Raw genomic sequence first — 17,500 nt, 5'->3', positions numbered from 1 at the left:
TTCACGTTCCAAGGTATTAAGAATGAATAGATATGTTATTGTTTGGATTTTCGTCGTTCTCAGTGTAACTCATGAATTAACTCTCGTTCATATCCAGTTATTTTTCGTATTATGGTTGTTTTGCATTTTTTTTTTATCCTCGGGTGTACCTTGATTGAGCCGACAAAAGGCATTTCAATGCGCCGGTCACAAATTGAATAACAAACAAAGAAACATTAATCATGTGTGTCTTGTACACATTTTTTTTCTCACGCTTCGATTTAATTTGAACATCCTCCTCAACGGAACTCAGTCTAGAAGACACCTCATCCTCAGGGGACACAGCACCCTCTAGCGTCGCTAGGTGGGGTGGTAGGAGAGGATCGCACCGCGCGGCTCTTTTAAAGGAGCACCACTTTTGTGTCTGCTGTAGGAAAAATGCGTTTTTCGGGAGTGGAAAACGGAAGGGCCGCCCCGCGCGGCACACACTTTAGCTACGCTAGTGACACTACATGTATAACGCATTGTTATAGGCTAAAAAGGGCTCGTGGACTAGTGGTTAAGGTGCTGCACACTCGATCGCGAGATCGTGGGTTCGATTCTCAGACCGGGAAGTGCGTTGGATCATCTCAAGTTGCTCTGCGATCATTGCAACACCTGACGTGTGAGACCTGTTGCACCTGTACAGGTAATGTCGATTTGATGGAAGGAAAGAGCTAGTCCCGGTTGTTCAGTAAGAATCTACGAAGTCATTATCCTCGGACACGAAAGACAAACAAGCAGAAGGCGGACGAAAGAATTCCACGTACCCTTTAGTTCTGTCAAGTACCCAGGGTAACAGTTATCCATCCACTGAGTGGTATGTAGTTTCACACGCTCTTACATACTCGACATGGCTTATATCTCGCCTTGTCTTTATATCCTGTTTACAGACATGACTAATGCTGAATCCACTGTTCAGACATGACTAACGCTTGAGTTATTCAATTCTATGGTTTCACGTATGCAGAAGAATGGAAATAGAATAAAACTAAGTATGTGTACAGACGTGTGTGTGTGTGTGTGTGTGTGTGTGTGTGTGTGTGTGTGTGTGTGTGTGAGAGAGAGAGAGAGAGAGAATGTGTTTATGTATATGCATGTGTGCGCGTATATATGTGTGTGCATATGTGTGCGTGTACCTATATATATGTGTATGTGTAAATATATAGTGAGATAAATAGATAGATAATGTATATTTGTATAAGATATTTACGTCTATTGAGAGTTAGTGTGTTTCTGTGCGCGCGGGCGCGCGCTTGCATGTGTGTGTGTGTGTGTGTGTGCGTGTGTATCCTAGTGCATGTCAGCTTAAAAGTTTCATTTTATGATGTTCCCATAGACGAGTTTTGTAGATGCATATAATATAGTATATATTTGTGCATATATTTGTATGTGTGTATGTGTGTATGTTTGTGTATATATGTATTTGCATATGGATACATATAAATACATGTTTATGTATGTGTGCGTGTATATAAATATATATATATATTTATATTGTTGTACTTGGGGATGGTCATATTGCCAGTTTAGCCAATAAAAACACACGCACTGTATATTTGGTGTTAATTTTTTTTTTTTTTTTTCAGCTTTATATTACATTAATCTTAATCTTAATCTTATTTCGGCCAGAGTTCTTTCGTCACACTTCTGTGACCTCATCAGTGGTCCTTTGTTTCCTTCTTTCTTATGTGTGTCTCACCTTGCTAACTATCAGCCATTTTGTATTTTGTATTCCTATTGTATGTGTCTACGCATGCGTGTCCTTCAATGTGTCTGTGTCTTTTGTAAGTGCATGTGTGTATGGGGAGTGTCTGTATCACCTATATTCTCTGTTAATACGTGTTCATTTGTATTAGTTTTTATTTATTTATATGTTCATGTGTGTGTGTGTGTGTGTGTTTTTTTTTTTTTTTTTAATGTGTTTAATTAAATTTTGTTAACGTATGTAGTATTTAATTCCATTTGTTTATCTATGTATTGTATTATACTTTGTTCCTATTATTGGTTTATGGGTAACGTGTTGTCACATGCTGTGGTTTGTTAGTGGCGTATGTTAGTGTTCCATTCTAGTTTCCTATTCAGGCTAGGTTTCCCTTCTATTATGTGTGTAGCTTCAGTAATTTGTCTAAGTGCTGCATCACTGCTATGTGTAGATAAGATTTTAATTTCTATGTTGTTGATTGAGCCTCTATGTTCTTGCTCAGCGTGCTGGTACAGAACTGATGAGTTCTTCCCTTCCTTAAGTTCCCTCCAATGTTCGTTTGCCCGCTCCCCTATACTCCTTGCTGTTTCGCCTACATATGTCGTTGTCTTATTTCTGCATCGTCCCTCTGTACATCTTATACTATAGACCACATTTCTGGTTTTGCAGTTCGTTTGTGGGCTAAATCTACATACGATACAGTTCCTATCAGTGCAGGGGGTTCTACTGAAAGGGTATGTTCTACTGATAAGGGATTTGATAGGGTTGCCTGGCCTTTCAACAACCTTAATTCTTAGCTTAAGTTTGTGGTGGTAGTGACAGTAACAATAGTAGTGGTAGGAATAACAGGATGAATGGGAGTAGCAATAACGGCAGTAATAGTAGTGGTAGTTACAAAGAAGACAACCCCAGAGGGGCCAACAACAGGAATACTAGCCTCCTTGACACTCAATTCTTCAACATACATGACAAAACTTATGATATGAGCCGGGTATACCCGACAACATTACCCTTTAACAAAAGAGTCTGCATCCCTAAACATACTCATGACCACATGGAAGCACAGTTCACTATAGCTAGGACAAAACTTAGACAGATTTTAGAATTGTACACTAAGAGACAGAGACAGAATAAGACAGAGGCCCAACAACTTGGGAATATACCCGCAAGTGGCCTACACAAGCTCATGCAGCGCACGAAAAAGGGAGAAGTGGTATGCCTTCCCACAGATAAGTCCGGCAGAATGTCAATAGACAGCCTGCCGAACTATATCCAGGCAATGCAACCTCACATCGCCAATACGAAGGTAACAACCTTACAGGCGCATGAGGAAAGAGAAAAAGTCCTCAATGCCCACATGATGATGTGGACAATTGTCCTTAGACCCCAGAAGCGCACAGCCAACAACTTCCAAGCCTGGAACAATGATATCCCGACGCTGTATGGGCTCCGTAAGGACCACAAAGTAACAACTAATCCTGTAGTGGGACCACCAACAAGACCAGTCTGTGGAGCGAATGTCGCTAGTAACTACAGGATCTCCTACTTCCTCTCAATGATCATACGCCCCATAATCCAGATGTCACCTGATGTCTGTGACAGCACGGAAGATCTCCTCAGCAGGATCAACGACTGCAACAACACTTGCAACCTGACAGGGTGTATAGTGGGTAGCATGGATGTGGTATCACTATACCCATCTATCGACGTGGATTTGGCAGTGGAAAAGTGCGTGGAAATGATCAACGAGAGCGAAGTGGAGTTCCAAAAAGTCAACACAGAAGAACTGGGCCTCCTACTTAGATTGACATATGACGATGCATATCTAGATAGATACGACCTTAGAGATTTCTGCCCTAGTAGACGTCTAAGAGGTAGACCACCCACAATTACCTCTATGGCTAGGAAGACCCCTATAGAGAGATGGAGTGGATGGACCAGAGCCATACGGACCCCCACTAATATCCACCAGGTAAAGAAAATGATCGCACATGCACTAGGAGCTAGTATAAAGGTCACCCTAAAAGGCCACACCTTTAAATTTAACAACAAATTATACGCCCAGGACGAGGGGGCAGCCATCGGGGTTAGTATCGCCGGTGATGTGGCCAATCTTTTCATGGTATGGTGGGACAGAAGGCTTAAGGAACGCCTGACACAGAACTCCATACTCGTGAATGTGTACTCTCGATATGTCGATGATATCAACTTAGTGGTAAAGACACCCCCACAAGAGAGTACCCCTGAAATAGAAATAGAAACTAAGACTATGGAGAGCATCCAGCAAATAGCTAACTCCATCCACCAGAGTATTAGAGTTACGATAGACTACCCTACTAAACACCCTAACCATAGATTACCTGTATTAGATACTGAACTCTGGCTAGAAACTAAGAACAATAAAACCAGAATCCTCCATTCACACTATACAAAACCTATGGCCTCCAAGTACCTGACCCACCGGAACTCGGCTATTGCGGACAATGCCAAATTCAACATATTGATGGCAGACCTCGTCAGAGTAATGCGAAATGTCTCCTGCATGTGCGACCCTACAGAATTAAAGAGACATATACAACATTTCGTCCACCGCATGCAGTTCTCGGGTTACAGCCATAAAGAAAGGATCAGGGTTTACAAAGGAGCTATGAAGAAGTTTGAAACAATCAAACGCAACGATAGGAATGGGATTTGCCCACTCTATAGGAGCAAATCATGGAACACCATAGAAAGAACTAAGAAGAAAATAGGGAAGGCAAGCTCATGGTACAATAGCCACAAGTACCAAAGCGTCATGTTCGTCAACACCACCCCTAGAGGCGAACTGGCGTACCGCTTTAGAAGGGCCCTAGACAAACTTAAGCTAAGAATTAAGGTTGTTGAAAGGCCAGGCAACCCTATCAAATCCCTTATCAGTAGAACATACCCTTTCAGTAGAACCCCCTGCACTGATAGGAACTGTATCGTATGTAGATTTAGCCCACAAACGAACTGCAAAACCAGAAATGTGGTCTATAGTATAAGATGTACAGAGGGACGATGCAGAAATAAGACAACGACATATGTAGGCGAAACAGCAAGGAGTATAGGGGAGCGGGCAAACGAACATTGGAGGGAACTTAAGGAAGGGAAGAACTCATCAGTTCTGTACCAGCACGCTGAGCAAGAACATAGAGGCTCAATCAACAACATAGAAATTAAAATCTTATCTACACATAGCAGTGATGCAGCACTTAGACAAATTACTGAAGCTACACACATAATAGAAGGGAAACCTAGCCTGAATAGGAAACTAGAATGGAACACTAACATACGCCACTAACAAACCACAGCATGTGACAACACGTTACCCATAAACCAATAATAGGAACAAAGTATAATACAATACATAGATAAACAAATGGAATTAAATACTACATACGTTAACAAAATTTAATTAAACACATTAAAAAAAAAAAAAAAAAACACACACACACACACACATGAACATATAAATAAATAAAAACTAATACAAATGAACACATATTAACAGAGAATATAGGTGATACAGACACTCCCCATACACACATGCACTTACAAAAGACACAGACACATTGAAGGACACGCATGCGTAGACACATACAATAGGAATACAAAATACAAAATGGCTGATAGTTAGCAAGGTGAGACACACATAAGAAAGAAGGAAACAAAGGACCACTGATGAGGTCACAGAAGTGTGACGAAAGAACTCTGGCCGAAATAAGATTAAGATTAAGATTAATGTAATATAAAGCTGAAAAAAAAAAAAAAATTAACACCAAATATACAGTGCGTGTGTTTTTATTGGCTAAACTGGCAATATGACCATCCCCAAGTACAACAACATCTGTTTCAACACACGATTTCACATAAAAAATCTTGCAAAACAAATATGTATATATTTATATATATATATATATATATATATATATATTTATAGATGTATGGATGTATGTTGATATATGTATTTATTTACCTATACATACATATATATATATACATATATACGTATATACATTCATCCATGTACACACACACACACACACACACACACACACACACATGTATATATATAGGCATATTTGCATATCTGTCTGAAACCTTTAAATCTGTTATTTAAACGTGAACTAATTCAGGATTTGAAGAGGTATTATTCAACTCTCCGCCCACTTGTGGCGCAACACCCCAACACCAAACCACACACACAGACGCGCGTACACGCACACAAGGTATATTTTACAATGTTTGCGATACATGCGCATGTATCTACCTGTGTATGTGACTTGTATACATATGATATATGCAATTAAACACATACAAGTATGAGAAACGGTGTTACTAACAAATGCTTAAAAAAGAAATGCATATACGTGCATAAATATATGAATACAAAAATGCATACGTACATAAATACATATACACACGTAGGTGCTAACATGCCTACAGACGTACTTTTATACAAATATACATAAATGAGATATGTGTGTGTCTGTGGGTGCGTTTGTATGTATATATACAAGCGTGCATATACTTTATGCGTGTTTATGTATGTATGTATGTATGTATGTATGTATGTATATATATATATATATATATATATATATATATATATATATATATATATATATATATATGTATATATATGTATATATATATATATATATATATATATATATATATATATATATATATATATATATATAAGAAAATAGAGATAAATCAATAATTATATTTATTAATTATAAAAATAAACATAATAAACATAATCCCTGACAGCTGTTTCGATTCAGACTTTAAAAATTAATTAAAATACTTATATCATTATGAATATGAATCTCGTCGAAGGTAGAAAAAAAGATATACCATTACATGTTTATGTCTATAAGTGTTATTATTTGACTGTCCGCCCACAAAGTGCGGACCCCTTTTAATATGGTGATCCTTATAATATATATATATATATATATATATATATATATATATATATATATATATATATATATATATATATATATATATATATATATATGTATATGTATATATATATATATATATATATATATATATATATATATATATATATATATATATATATATATATATATATATATTATATTATATTAACGGCATTACTACACGTAAATGCCTCACGCTATAAGGAACTCCCAAAGTCAAAACTAGCTTAATAAATATACAATGTACCGACAGCGAGGGAATGCAACCCGGAAGTCGTCTCTTAAAAACAGATTCAGCCGCAAATCATATGATTTCATAATTAGTGTACATAATCCATTTTCTAATCTTCAGTGCAGGCATAATCAAGACACATAAAAATGAACAACATACACATACCAGACGAACACCAAATTTATCCATCATAGCACATAGAAATGTTCACATTTATATATCTATGTAAGAGGCGGACTTTTCAAATTACATCTTGGTACGCGTGTATATTCAGAAGAATTCAGCACTGAATATATTCCGGTTAAATTTAAATTTGTATACACACACACACACACACATATATATATATATATATATATATATATATATATATATATATATATATATATATATATATAATACAAAGAATATATATATACATATACACACACACACACACACACACACACACACACACACACACACACACACACACACATATATATATATATATATATATATACATTGACCCCGAAATAATGAAAGGCAAAGTCGACCTCGGCAGAATTTGAACTCAGAACGCAGCGACGAGCGAAATATTCTGGGAGAGGGTAAGTCAATTACATGGACACCAGTGTACGTATTTCATCGATTCCGATAGGATCAAAAGGCAAAGTCGACCTTGGCGGAATTTAAACGTAAAGACGGACGAAATGTCCGTCTTTTGCGCAGCTTGCTCTAGATTCTGCCAGCTCGCCGCTTTGCGACAATATAAATATTGGTTTTATATTTTCGAAGCAAACATTTACCAATATTTATATCCTTACGCTCAAATTCTACCGACGTCGACTTTGCCTTCCATCCTTTCAGAATCAATAAAATAAATACCAGAGAAATTCTGGGGTCGATTATTATTATTATTATTAAAGTGGTGAGCTGACAATATTCGTTAGCATGCCGGGCAAAATGCTCTAACGTCATTTCGTCCGTCTTTGTGTTCTGAGTTCAAATTCTGCCGAAGTAGGGTTTACCTTTGATCTTTTCAGGGTCGATAAAATAAGTACCAGTAAAATTCTAGGGTCGATGTAATCTTCCTCAGAATTGCTGGTATTGTGCCAAAATTTGAAACCAATATCACAGTACATTGAACCTTACTGCTCTACACCATTCCACAATATAACTTCACATTGAGCACTCCGTAACACTACATCACATACACATACACCACTCCGATGCACACACCTTTACTGTACTTTGTTCTACATCATTACATCACGATACTACCGTATGCTGCGGCACACCACTCCACAACCACACCGTTACGTCACACCACTCTACTAAAGGGTGTTACGTCACGTGACACCACTCCACCGCTCCACAACAGTACAGAAAAACCTCACCACAACTATAGTATTAACCACTACACTACAGCACTAACTACTAGACTACAGTACTAGCCACTATACCATAGAATTAACCACCCCACTACAACCCTAGCCACTACACTATAGCATCAACCACTACACTACAGCACTAACCACTATGCTACAACACTAGCCACTACACTATAAAATTAACCACTCCACTACAACACTAGCCACTACACTATAGCATTAACCACTACACTACAGCACTAACTACTTAACTACAGCACTAGCTACTACACTATAGAATTAACCACTCCACTACAACACTAGCCACTACACTATAGCATTAACCACTACACTACAGCACTAACTACTAAACTACAGCACTAGCCATTACACTATAGCAGTAACCACTACACTACAGCACTAACTACTAAACTACAGCACTAGCCATTACACTATAGCAGTAACCACTACACTACAACTCTAGCCACTGCACTACACCGCTAAACACCACTGTGCACCACCGTTGCACACACACACCCACAGCATAGCACCGCAAGCGGCCCCCTCGCCCTGTACCAGTGAGCGTCTATAAGAAGAGCAAGCAGTCCTAGCAACAGGTAATATCGTCAGCTCACATAGTGCAGCACACATTATCATCGGTTGGACAAGGTTAAGCTGACCCAAGTCACTCAGCCATCTTTTCGAAATTATTACACTCGCTCAGACACACACAGACGCACGCTTTTAAGTCCTCGTTATTAATGATCGAACTATATACATCACCCTCGCTTGCTTTCTCCCTTCATTTCCCTCTCTCTCTCTCTCTCTCCCTCTTTCTTTCTCTCTCTCTCTGAGGGTCTCTCTCTTTTTCGATATCGAACTGTATGTCTCTTTTCTTCCTCTTTTCCCCCCACCACCTCTCTGTCGATCTGTCTCTCTCTCTCTGTCTGTCTGTCTCTCTTTGTCTCTCTCTTTTTTATCTATCTTTCTTTATGTCTGAGTGTGTCCCTTTCTCTGTCTGCCCCTCTCTTTCTACCCCTCTCTGTCTCCCTCCCTCCTTCTATCTTTCTTTTTATGTCTGTGTGTCTCTCTCTTTTTCTATGTCTATCTCTCTCTATCTCTCCCTCTTCCTACCTATCTCTCTCTCTCTGTCTGCCTCTTTCTCTCTGTCTGCCTCTTTTTGCCTCTCTCTCTATGTCTCTCTGTCTGTCTCTTTTTCTATGTCTGTCTCTCTTTCTCTGTCTCTTTGTTTCTCTGTCTGTCTCTCTCTCCCTCTCTCTCTCTCTCTACGTCTGTCTCCTGTCTGCAAGTCTCGCACCCTCTTTCTGCTTGTGTCTCATGCACAGACACACACACACACACACACACACACGCATTCTCTGTCCTTTTTCTTAGTCACTCTCTCTCACACACACACACACACTTTCTCTGCCTCTCTCTTCCATTCTCCCTCTCACTCTATTCCCTTCTTCCTCTCTGTCTTTCTCTTGTCTTTTCCCTCTTTTCCCCATACACACATTACGCAGTCTTTAACTTTCTCTACTTCTCTCTCTCTCTCCACACACACACACACACACACACACACACGCACACAGCATATATATATCCTTTTCGTCTCTCTCTATCTCTTCGTCTCTCTATCTGTCTCTCTCTTCGTCTCTCTATCTGTCTCTCTCTTCGTCTCTCTGTCTGTCTCTCTCTTCGTTTCTCTATCTGTCTCTCTCTTCGTCTCTCTATCTGTCTCTCTCTTCGTCTCTCTATCTGTCTCTCTCTTCGTCTCTCTATCTGTCTCTCTCTTCGTCTCTCTATCTGTCTCTCTCTTCGTCTCTCTATCTGTCTCTCTCTTCGTCTCTCTCTTCGTCTCTCTCTTCGTCTCTCTATCTGTCTCTCTCTTCGTCTCTCTATCTGTCTCTCTCCGTCTCACATACGTTGTCCGTCTGGATAAGAGGCTTGCTTTGCAGCCATGAGATTCCGGGTTCAGTCCTAGCGCCTGACACCTCGGGTAAGCGTTTTCTACTATAGCTCCAGAGCGACCAAAGCCTTGTCAATAAATCTGATAGACGGAAACTGCGTGGAAACCCGTTGTATATCTCTCTCTGTGTATATATATATGTGTGTGTGTGTGTATGTGTGCGTGTGTGTGTGTGTGTGTGTGTGTGTCTGTGTGTCTCTGTATGTGTGTGTGTTTGTGTATGTCTCTATGTGTTTGTGTCCTCCACCATCACTTGTCAACCGGTCTTGTTTTGTTTACAACCCGTAACTTAGCGGCAAAAAGAAACTGGCAGAATAAGTACCAAACTTAATATATATATATATATATATATATATATATATATATATATATATATATATATATATATATATATATATATATATATATATAGTTCAATGACTAAAACAAGCCAAAGAAACAATATCGATTAAGAAATACATACAATTAATACATATCATTTTTCTTTCCTTTTTTTCTTTCTTTTTTTTTTCTTTCTTTCTCTCCACACTCTCATACAACCTCTCTACACATCTCTCTCTCTCTCTGTCTCTCCATATCACTCAACTTCTCCTTCCTTCTAATCCATTAGTTCCCCCTTCATTTCGATTCTACGTCTCCACATCTTGTATTTACTTCTCTTTCTCTCTCTCTCTCTCTCTCTCTCTCTCTCTCTCTCTCTCTCCACAAGTACCTTCCCAATGTCTCTCATTCTCTCTTCATCTTTCCAACTCTTTCTCTCATTTCAAATCCATATACATCCTTCTTTTAGTCTACATCAATCCAACATTCTCCTCTCTTCCTCTCAATCCATTCTCCTCTCTTTCTCTCTCTTCCTCGTCTATCTCTCTTTCTCTCTTCGTCGTCTCTTTCTCATTTCTCTCTCGTCTCTCTTTCTCTCTTTCTATCACAGTCTGTATCTCTCATTTCTTCTCTCTCTCTTCCTCGTTTCTCTCTGCCTCGTTTCTCTCTTCCTCGTTTCTCTCTTCCTCGTTTCTTTCTCGTCTCTCTTTCTTTCTATCACAGTCTGTATCTTTCATTTCCCCTCTCTCTTTTACTCCGTTTCACTCTACCTCCGTCTCTCTCTCTTCCTCTCGTTCTTCCCCTCTCTCTACCCCCTCTCTCTCTCTCTTACTCTTTCTGCATCCCTTTATCGATTCAATGCTCCTTCTCTCCCTCTCTGTCTCCGCTTCATCTCTACCCAGACCACTGCCCACGTCTCTCACTCTTACCCCCCCTCTCTCAGCCCTCCGCCATTAATCCATCTCTCTTCATCTCATTCCGTTCCTGATTTCATCTCTCTCTCCGTCTCTCTTTCCTCTATCGGCCTCACTTCTTCAATCCAACTCTTTCTTCCTCATCTCTGTCCATTCTTCACTTTATCTCTTTCACTCTCTCTCTCTCTCTCTCTCTCTCTCCCTCCCTCAGTCTCACTTTATCTCTCTCTTTCTCCTTCACTCTCTCCGTCTACTTCTCTCCTTCTCTCTCTCTCCGTCTACCTCTCTCCTTCTCTCTCTCTCTCTCCTTCTCTCTCTCTCCTTCTCTCTCTCTCTCTCTGCCTCTCTCTCTCATTCTCTCTCTCCTTCTCTCTCTCCTTCTCTCTCTCTACCTCTCTCCTCTCTCTCTCCTTCTCTCTCTCTCCTTCTCTCTCTCTCCTTCTCTCTCTCTCCTTCTCTCTCTCTCCTTCTCTCTCTCTCCTTCTCTCTCTCTCCTTCTCTCTCTCTCCTTCTCTCTCTCTCCTTCTCTCTCTCTCTACCTCTCTCCTTCTCTCTCTCTCCTTCTCTCTCTCTCTCTACCTCTCCTTCTCTCTCTCTCTCTCTCTCTCTCTCACTCTCTCACTCTCTCACTCTCTATATGGCTCTCTGTCCAATCACATAATATTACTGCAATATCTCCCCCGTATAAAAGGTGCTAATACATCTGTTCGCGTCTGATTGAACATTTACGATTAAAAATATAATTTTTAAACTTTTTCACTTTAGTAAAACATCAAGAAAATAATATCTTTAACATTATTATTCTATCCGCTACGGTGTAGGTAGGCAACAGTTTAACTATGGAACGAAATCGGTGACATAATCTGTTATACATACAACATTTATAAAATTGAGAAGACAATTGATTAGTAAACTATGGAAGCAAATCGCGAACATAATCTCTTAGACATAACACCTATTAATTCGTAACATGGTCGAGTGATAAAGTTTGGAAGGAAATCACAGACAATCTGTAATGTACACATGATATTATTCGCAAGACAATAGACTGATGACCTATGGAAGGAAATAAAGACATAATTTGTTAAAGCCAAAACATTTATAGTATTAGTAAGACGATTGATAAACTTTTTGTTTAGACACCCATGGTTTCGTGGCCGAAACATTAATTTATTTCGCCATTTTTCAAGCCGAGAACAAAACCGTTTGTTAATTAAATACAAAGAAATAGAATTAAAAAAAAAGAAAATATATGTATATATATATATATATATATATATACACGACGGGCTTCTTTCAGTTTTCGCTTACCAAATCCACTCACATGGCTTTGGTCAGTCCGAGGTTATAGTAGAAGACACATGCCCAAGCTGCCACGCTGTGTGACTGAACCCGGAACCATGTGGTTGGTAAGCAAACTACTTACCACACAGCCACTCCTGCGCCCATATATATACACACATAATTTTTCTCGTCTGGCCGTAAAGCCTTTTCTGTTTGTTTTCCTGTCTTGTTTTTTGTCCGCCACGACATTCCTCCATGGCTAGATTTAATTTGCGTATACAGATTTAATCTGCGATCCATGGGACGAGCCGTTTTAACGTTGCGTCCTGCCCGAAGCTCGTCGAAACGCCGGTGTTAAAACGTGGGTAGCTGATGAAGTAGAATGTTCTCTATGTGGCTCGTGTGTTCTCGTCTACGTTTGTTTGCAATGTCCTGTACCCAGATATGCACCTATACATACAGGTGGATGTCGGTATGCACATACCTGTACGTATATATGCATATACTCATTTACTTTTGTTTATATATATATATATATATATATATATATATATATATATATATATATATATATATATATATATATATATATATATAGGCGCGCACACACACACACACACGTACGTATGCATGTATATGTGTGTATGTACACGTGTGTGTGTGTGTGTGTGTGTGTGTGTGTGTGTGTGTGTGTGTGTGTGTGTGTGTGTGTGTGTGTGTGTGTGTGTGTGTGCGTCATTCAGTCGCATTTATATGTCTTTGTGTGCGCGCACAAACGTATCTGAACACACTAGTTAAGGTGTGGTTGTCTGTAGGTATTGTTACGCATTTTATGCAAGTTCGTTTGCGTGAGTAATCTCATAGACTATGCGTGAGTAGGCGTGTGCGTGTGTGTATGTGTGTATGTGTGTGTGAGTGTGTGTGTGTGTGTGTGGGGGGGTGTCTTTGTGCTTGTGACTGTCTGCATATTTTGTCTGACACCAAGTGAGTGTATACAAATAAGGTGAACCCTGGCTGAGGACAGTCTTTGTCTGGATATGTGTGGGTATGTGTATGTGTGTGTAAAGGTGTCAGCACTTGTTAATATATGGGTGTGTCGTGGCGATGGCGTGTGTGTGTGAGAGAGAGAGAGAGAGAGAGAGAGAGAGAGGGCTGTGAGTACCAAGGGCGGGTAACTCAGTGTGACCTCTTCCAGACAGGGCGTTGCTTAGGGTCTCTGAATAAGTGGAGTGGATATTAAGTGGGCGTGAATATAGATGCTACATACATATTAGTGCATACTAGACGTACATACATACAAACGTACATATACACTCAAGCATATACAGATGTAGATAATTATCAATCTATTTATTGATCCATCTACCTAATTATATATATATATATGCACATAGATACATACATATATATATATATATATATATATATATATATATATATATATATATATATATATATATGCACATACATATATATGCATATATAAATATATATATATATGTCTGCAAATATTCATGTTTATTCATATGTGTGTGTGTGTGTGTGTTTGTGCATATGTATGAATGTGTGTTTGTGTGTGTGTATGTGTATACACGCAAGCGTATCCACTAGCTTAATTACGAGCATTTGTACCTATGCGTATCCATATATATACATATATGTGTGTGTTTCTGTGTAATATATATAGATGTATATATGTAGAAACATACGTCTATATACAGATATATATATATATATATATTTCTGTGTGTGTAAACAATATATGCATGTATATTTATATACATGTATATATGTATCTAGGGTATAAACGTCTTGAAATATTTCCTGAACAACATTGATATTTCTTCAAATTTCAACCGTATGATTGGCCAGTAAATTGGGTCCATTTTTGACCCAAGCTCTGATCAAACTCTATTCTGTCACTTCTGTATTAATAAAAATTGAATGAACTCTAAAATAACATTATAGCAACGGCCAATCTCTTTCACTAACAAGCAGATAAGATATCTCTGAATATACTAAAGAAACCCTTCAACTAACCCTTATTGTGATCGGAATGTGACCTGTGTGTCACTTGGACTCCTATACAAATCTGTCAACACCAAGTTCCTTGCACAAGCTCGACTAAATAAAAAAAAAACGTTAACAAACCATTATGCCTTACAATAAATTTCACCGATCCAATTGTTGCTACCAAGGAAACATTAAATAGATAAATAAAACATCCTCTATCAAACTAGAATAACTGTCTTTACCATCGATTTCCATTCACCATATCCTTAAAGCTTAAATCCTCCTCCCCTTCCTCCGAAAATGCTTTGAAAGTAAACCTTCATAGAAAATGTAGCAAAAACATAAGAAAGGAAAATAAAATGAAAACGAAAGTTTACACGGTAAAATAGATATTTTTCAAGGCCGGACATTTTTGTGAAGTGTGTTGAGAAAGATATTTGAATTTGATACTGGGTAGCTTTTATTGGATAATAAGTGAATTTTCCATGCATGACTGGGCACACTAAAAAGCTGTAGCGTCGACATTTTTGAAGTTATTCTTGCGTTGTAACGAGAGAATATAGAAACGTTTATTGTGTGAAATATCCCACGAACAGATTTCGTCGGGAAAATAGATCTCTGCAGAGCAGTTTTGAGACGTTTTGGTAAATTAATAAAGCCTAAGTGAAGAGCAGTTCATATATTTATATTTAGTTTTATAGGATTCTGGATGTGAACTTGTGTGCTGAGACAAATCTTGTTGTGTGTCGGGGCGGTCATTACGCCAATAACAATAAGCACACACACACACTGGTTTGATATCACTTCTTTATTTTTAGTCAATCAAAAAACGATCGATTATTTAGTTGGTTAGATATTGAACCCATTGAGTAACAATAAAGAAGCGATATTAAACCAGTGCGTGTGTTGCTATTGGCGTAATGGTCTTCCTAAGACATAACAATTGTTCATGCAAAATCCACTCACAAGGTTTGGTCGGCCCGAGGCTATAGTAGAAAACACTTGCCCAAGGTGCTACGCAGTGGGACTGAACCCGGAACCATGTGGTTCGTAAGCAAGCTACTTACCACACAGCCACTCCTACGTAATATATGTATTTTAGTATGTATATATATATATACATATGTATATGTATGTGTGTGTGTGTGTATGTGTATATATATATATATCAACATATATATAAATATATGTATGTATGCATATATATATATCAACACACACACACACACACACACACACACACACACACACACACACATATATATATATATATATATTATATATATATGTTTGTATGTATGTTTTGCAAGGTGATATGTAACATAATTCACGTCAAAAACGGCTCTGAAGAATCGGTTCATATGCTGAATTCGTGAAGCATGTCTTTGGCAGTGGGTAAAGGTCTGTTAGTCGTTCCGCTTGCTTTCGATACTAGAAGCTGGAGACGTTTAGTGCGCACTTGGCTGTTAGGTTTGTTCGTTTTTAATAGTTCAGGTTGTTTTATGCGTGTTCATGTGTGTGTGTGTGTGTGTGTGTGTGTGTGTGTGTGTGTTTGTCTTGTTTTTGTTGCTTGTTTTGTAGGATTTATTTATTATTATTGGTGTTCTTTATTTTTTTCTTTCCTTTCGTTCATTGAAGCATCGAAGCATAAATTAGTGCTAGAGTTATACATGTATTATGTTTATGAGAGTGGAATATGAAACGCTAGTGGGTGTATATAGATATATATATATATATATATATATATATATATATATATATATATATATATATATATATATATATATACATACATACATACATATATATTTATATATATGTATATATATATATATATATATATATATATATATATATATATATATATATAATCTATGTATGCATATATACATATATATATATATATGTATGTATATTCGCACACACACACACTCACACACACGCACACACACACACACACACACACACACACACACTCACTCATACACACACAAACACATACGCAAGCACACATGCCCACCAGTTTCTGCATTATTCCAATAGTGTTTCATGCCAGCAAGGCCGTTTCTAAATTAAAGCTTTTGGAAACTTTCAAATAAGCCGGATGTCTCCAATTTAATTCGTTCGAAACCACATGACCTGTGATTAGCAATCTACTGGATATATTGTGACGCCATCTTAGATGCATTTACAATTTACAAAGCTTTCATTTAAGAACATTCTCCTGGGTCACCATACTCTGACAGTATAAAGAGAATTTTCAAAACTACGTCACATGAAGCATGAGAAGACTTACATAAAAGATTCGTAAAGAAGGCATCTATATTCAGCAGAATTACCCTCAAAATGTAGTAGGTTAAAAATAGGCGCAAATATGGCCGCTTGAAGTTTGGGGTTTAGTTCTGCTGAGTAGTATCTTGGGCAAAGGTCTTTTTGTCAGAGGCCCGGTGTCAGACCAATACTTCTTGAGCGAATATAGTAGACAGAAACTGCCTTATAGCTTAATGTATGTATGTATATATATATATGTATTTATTTATATATGTATGTATGTATGTAATGCTGTGTATATATGTATATACATTTGTGTGTATCTCTCTAGCTCTCTCTCTCTCTCTCGCTGTAAATAAACACACACACACAGCACACGTGTATGTGTGTGTGTGTGTTTATTTGTATATATGTCCCACACATCAAACAAATGAAATACATT

At 38.1% G+C, this 17,500-nt stretch overlaps 1 long non-coding RNA gene across 1 annotated transcript in view; it reads right to left on the bottom strand.

Moving 5' to 3' along the window:
- The window catches only part of LOC149131846 (uncharacterized), a 16,298-nt gene extending 3,022 nt beyond the window's left edge, over window positions 1-13,276 (bottom strand). Inside the window, exon 1 of the long non-coding RNA XR_016237410.1 lies at window positions 12,917-13,276. This is a non-coding gene — a long non-coding RNA (uncharacterized LOC149131846). The remainder of the gene's footprint in view (window positions 1-12,916) is intronic.
- Between the last annotated feature and the right edge of the window lie 4,224 nt (window positions 13,277-17,500).

Source organism: Octopus bimaculoides, chromosome 19 (genome assembly GCF_046866305.1).
Source record: "Octopus bimaculoides isolate indiv1 chromosome 19, ASM4686630v1, whole genome shotgun sequence".
NCBI classification, from domain to species: Eukaryota; Metazoa; Mollusca; class Cephalopoda; order Octopoda; family Octopodidae; genus Octopus; species Octopus bimaculoides.
Note: the sequence above shows the minus strand (reverse complement) of the source record. Positions and strands in the feature narration are given on the sequence as shown.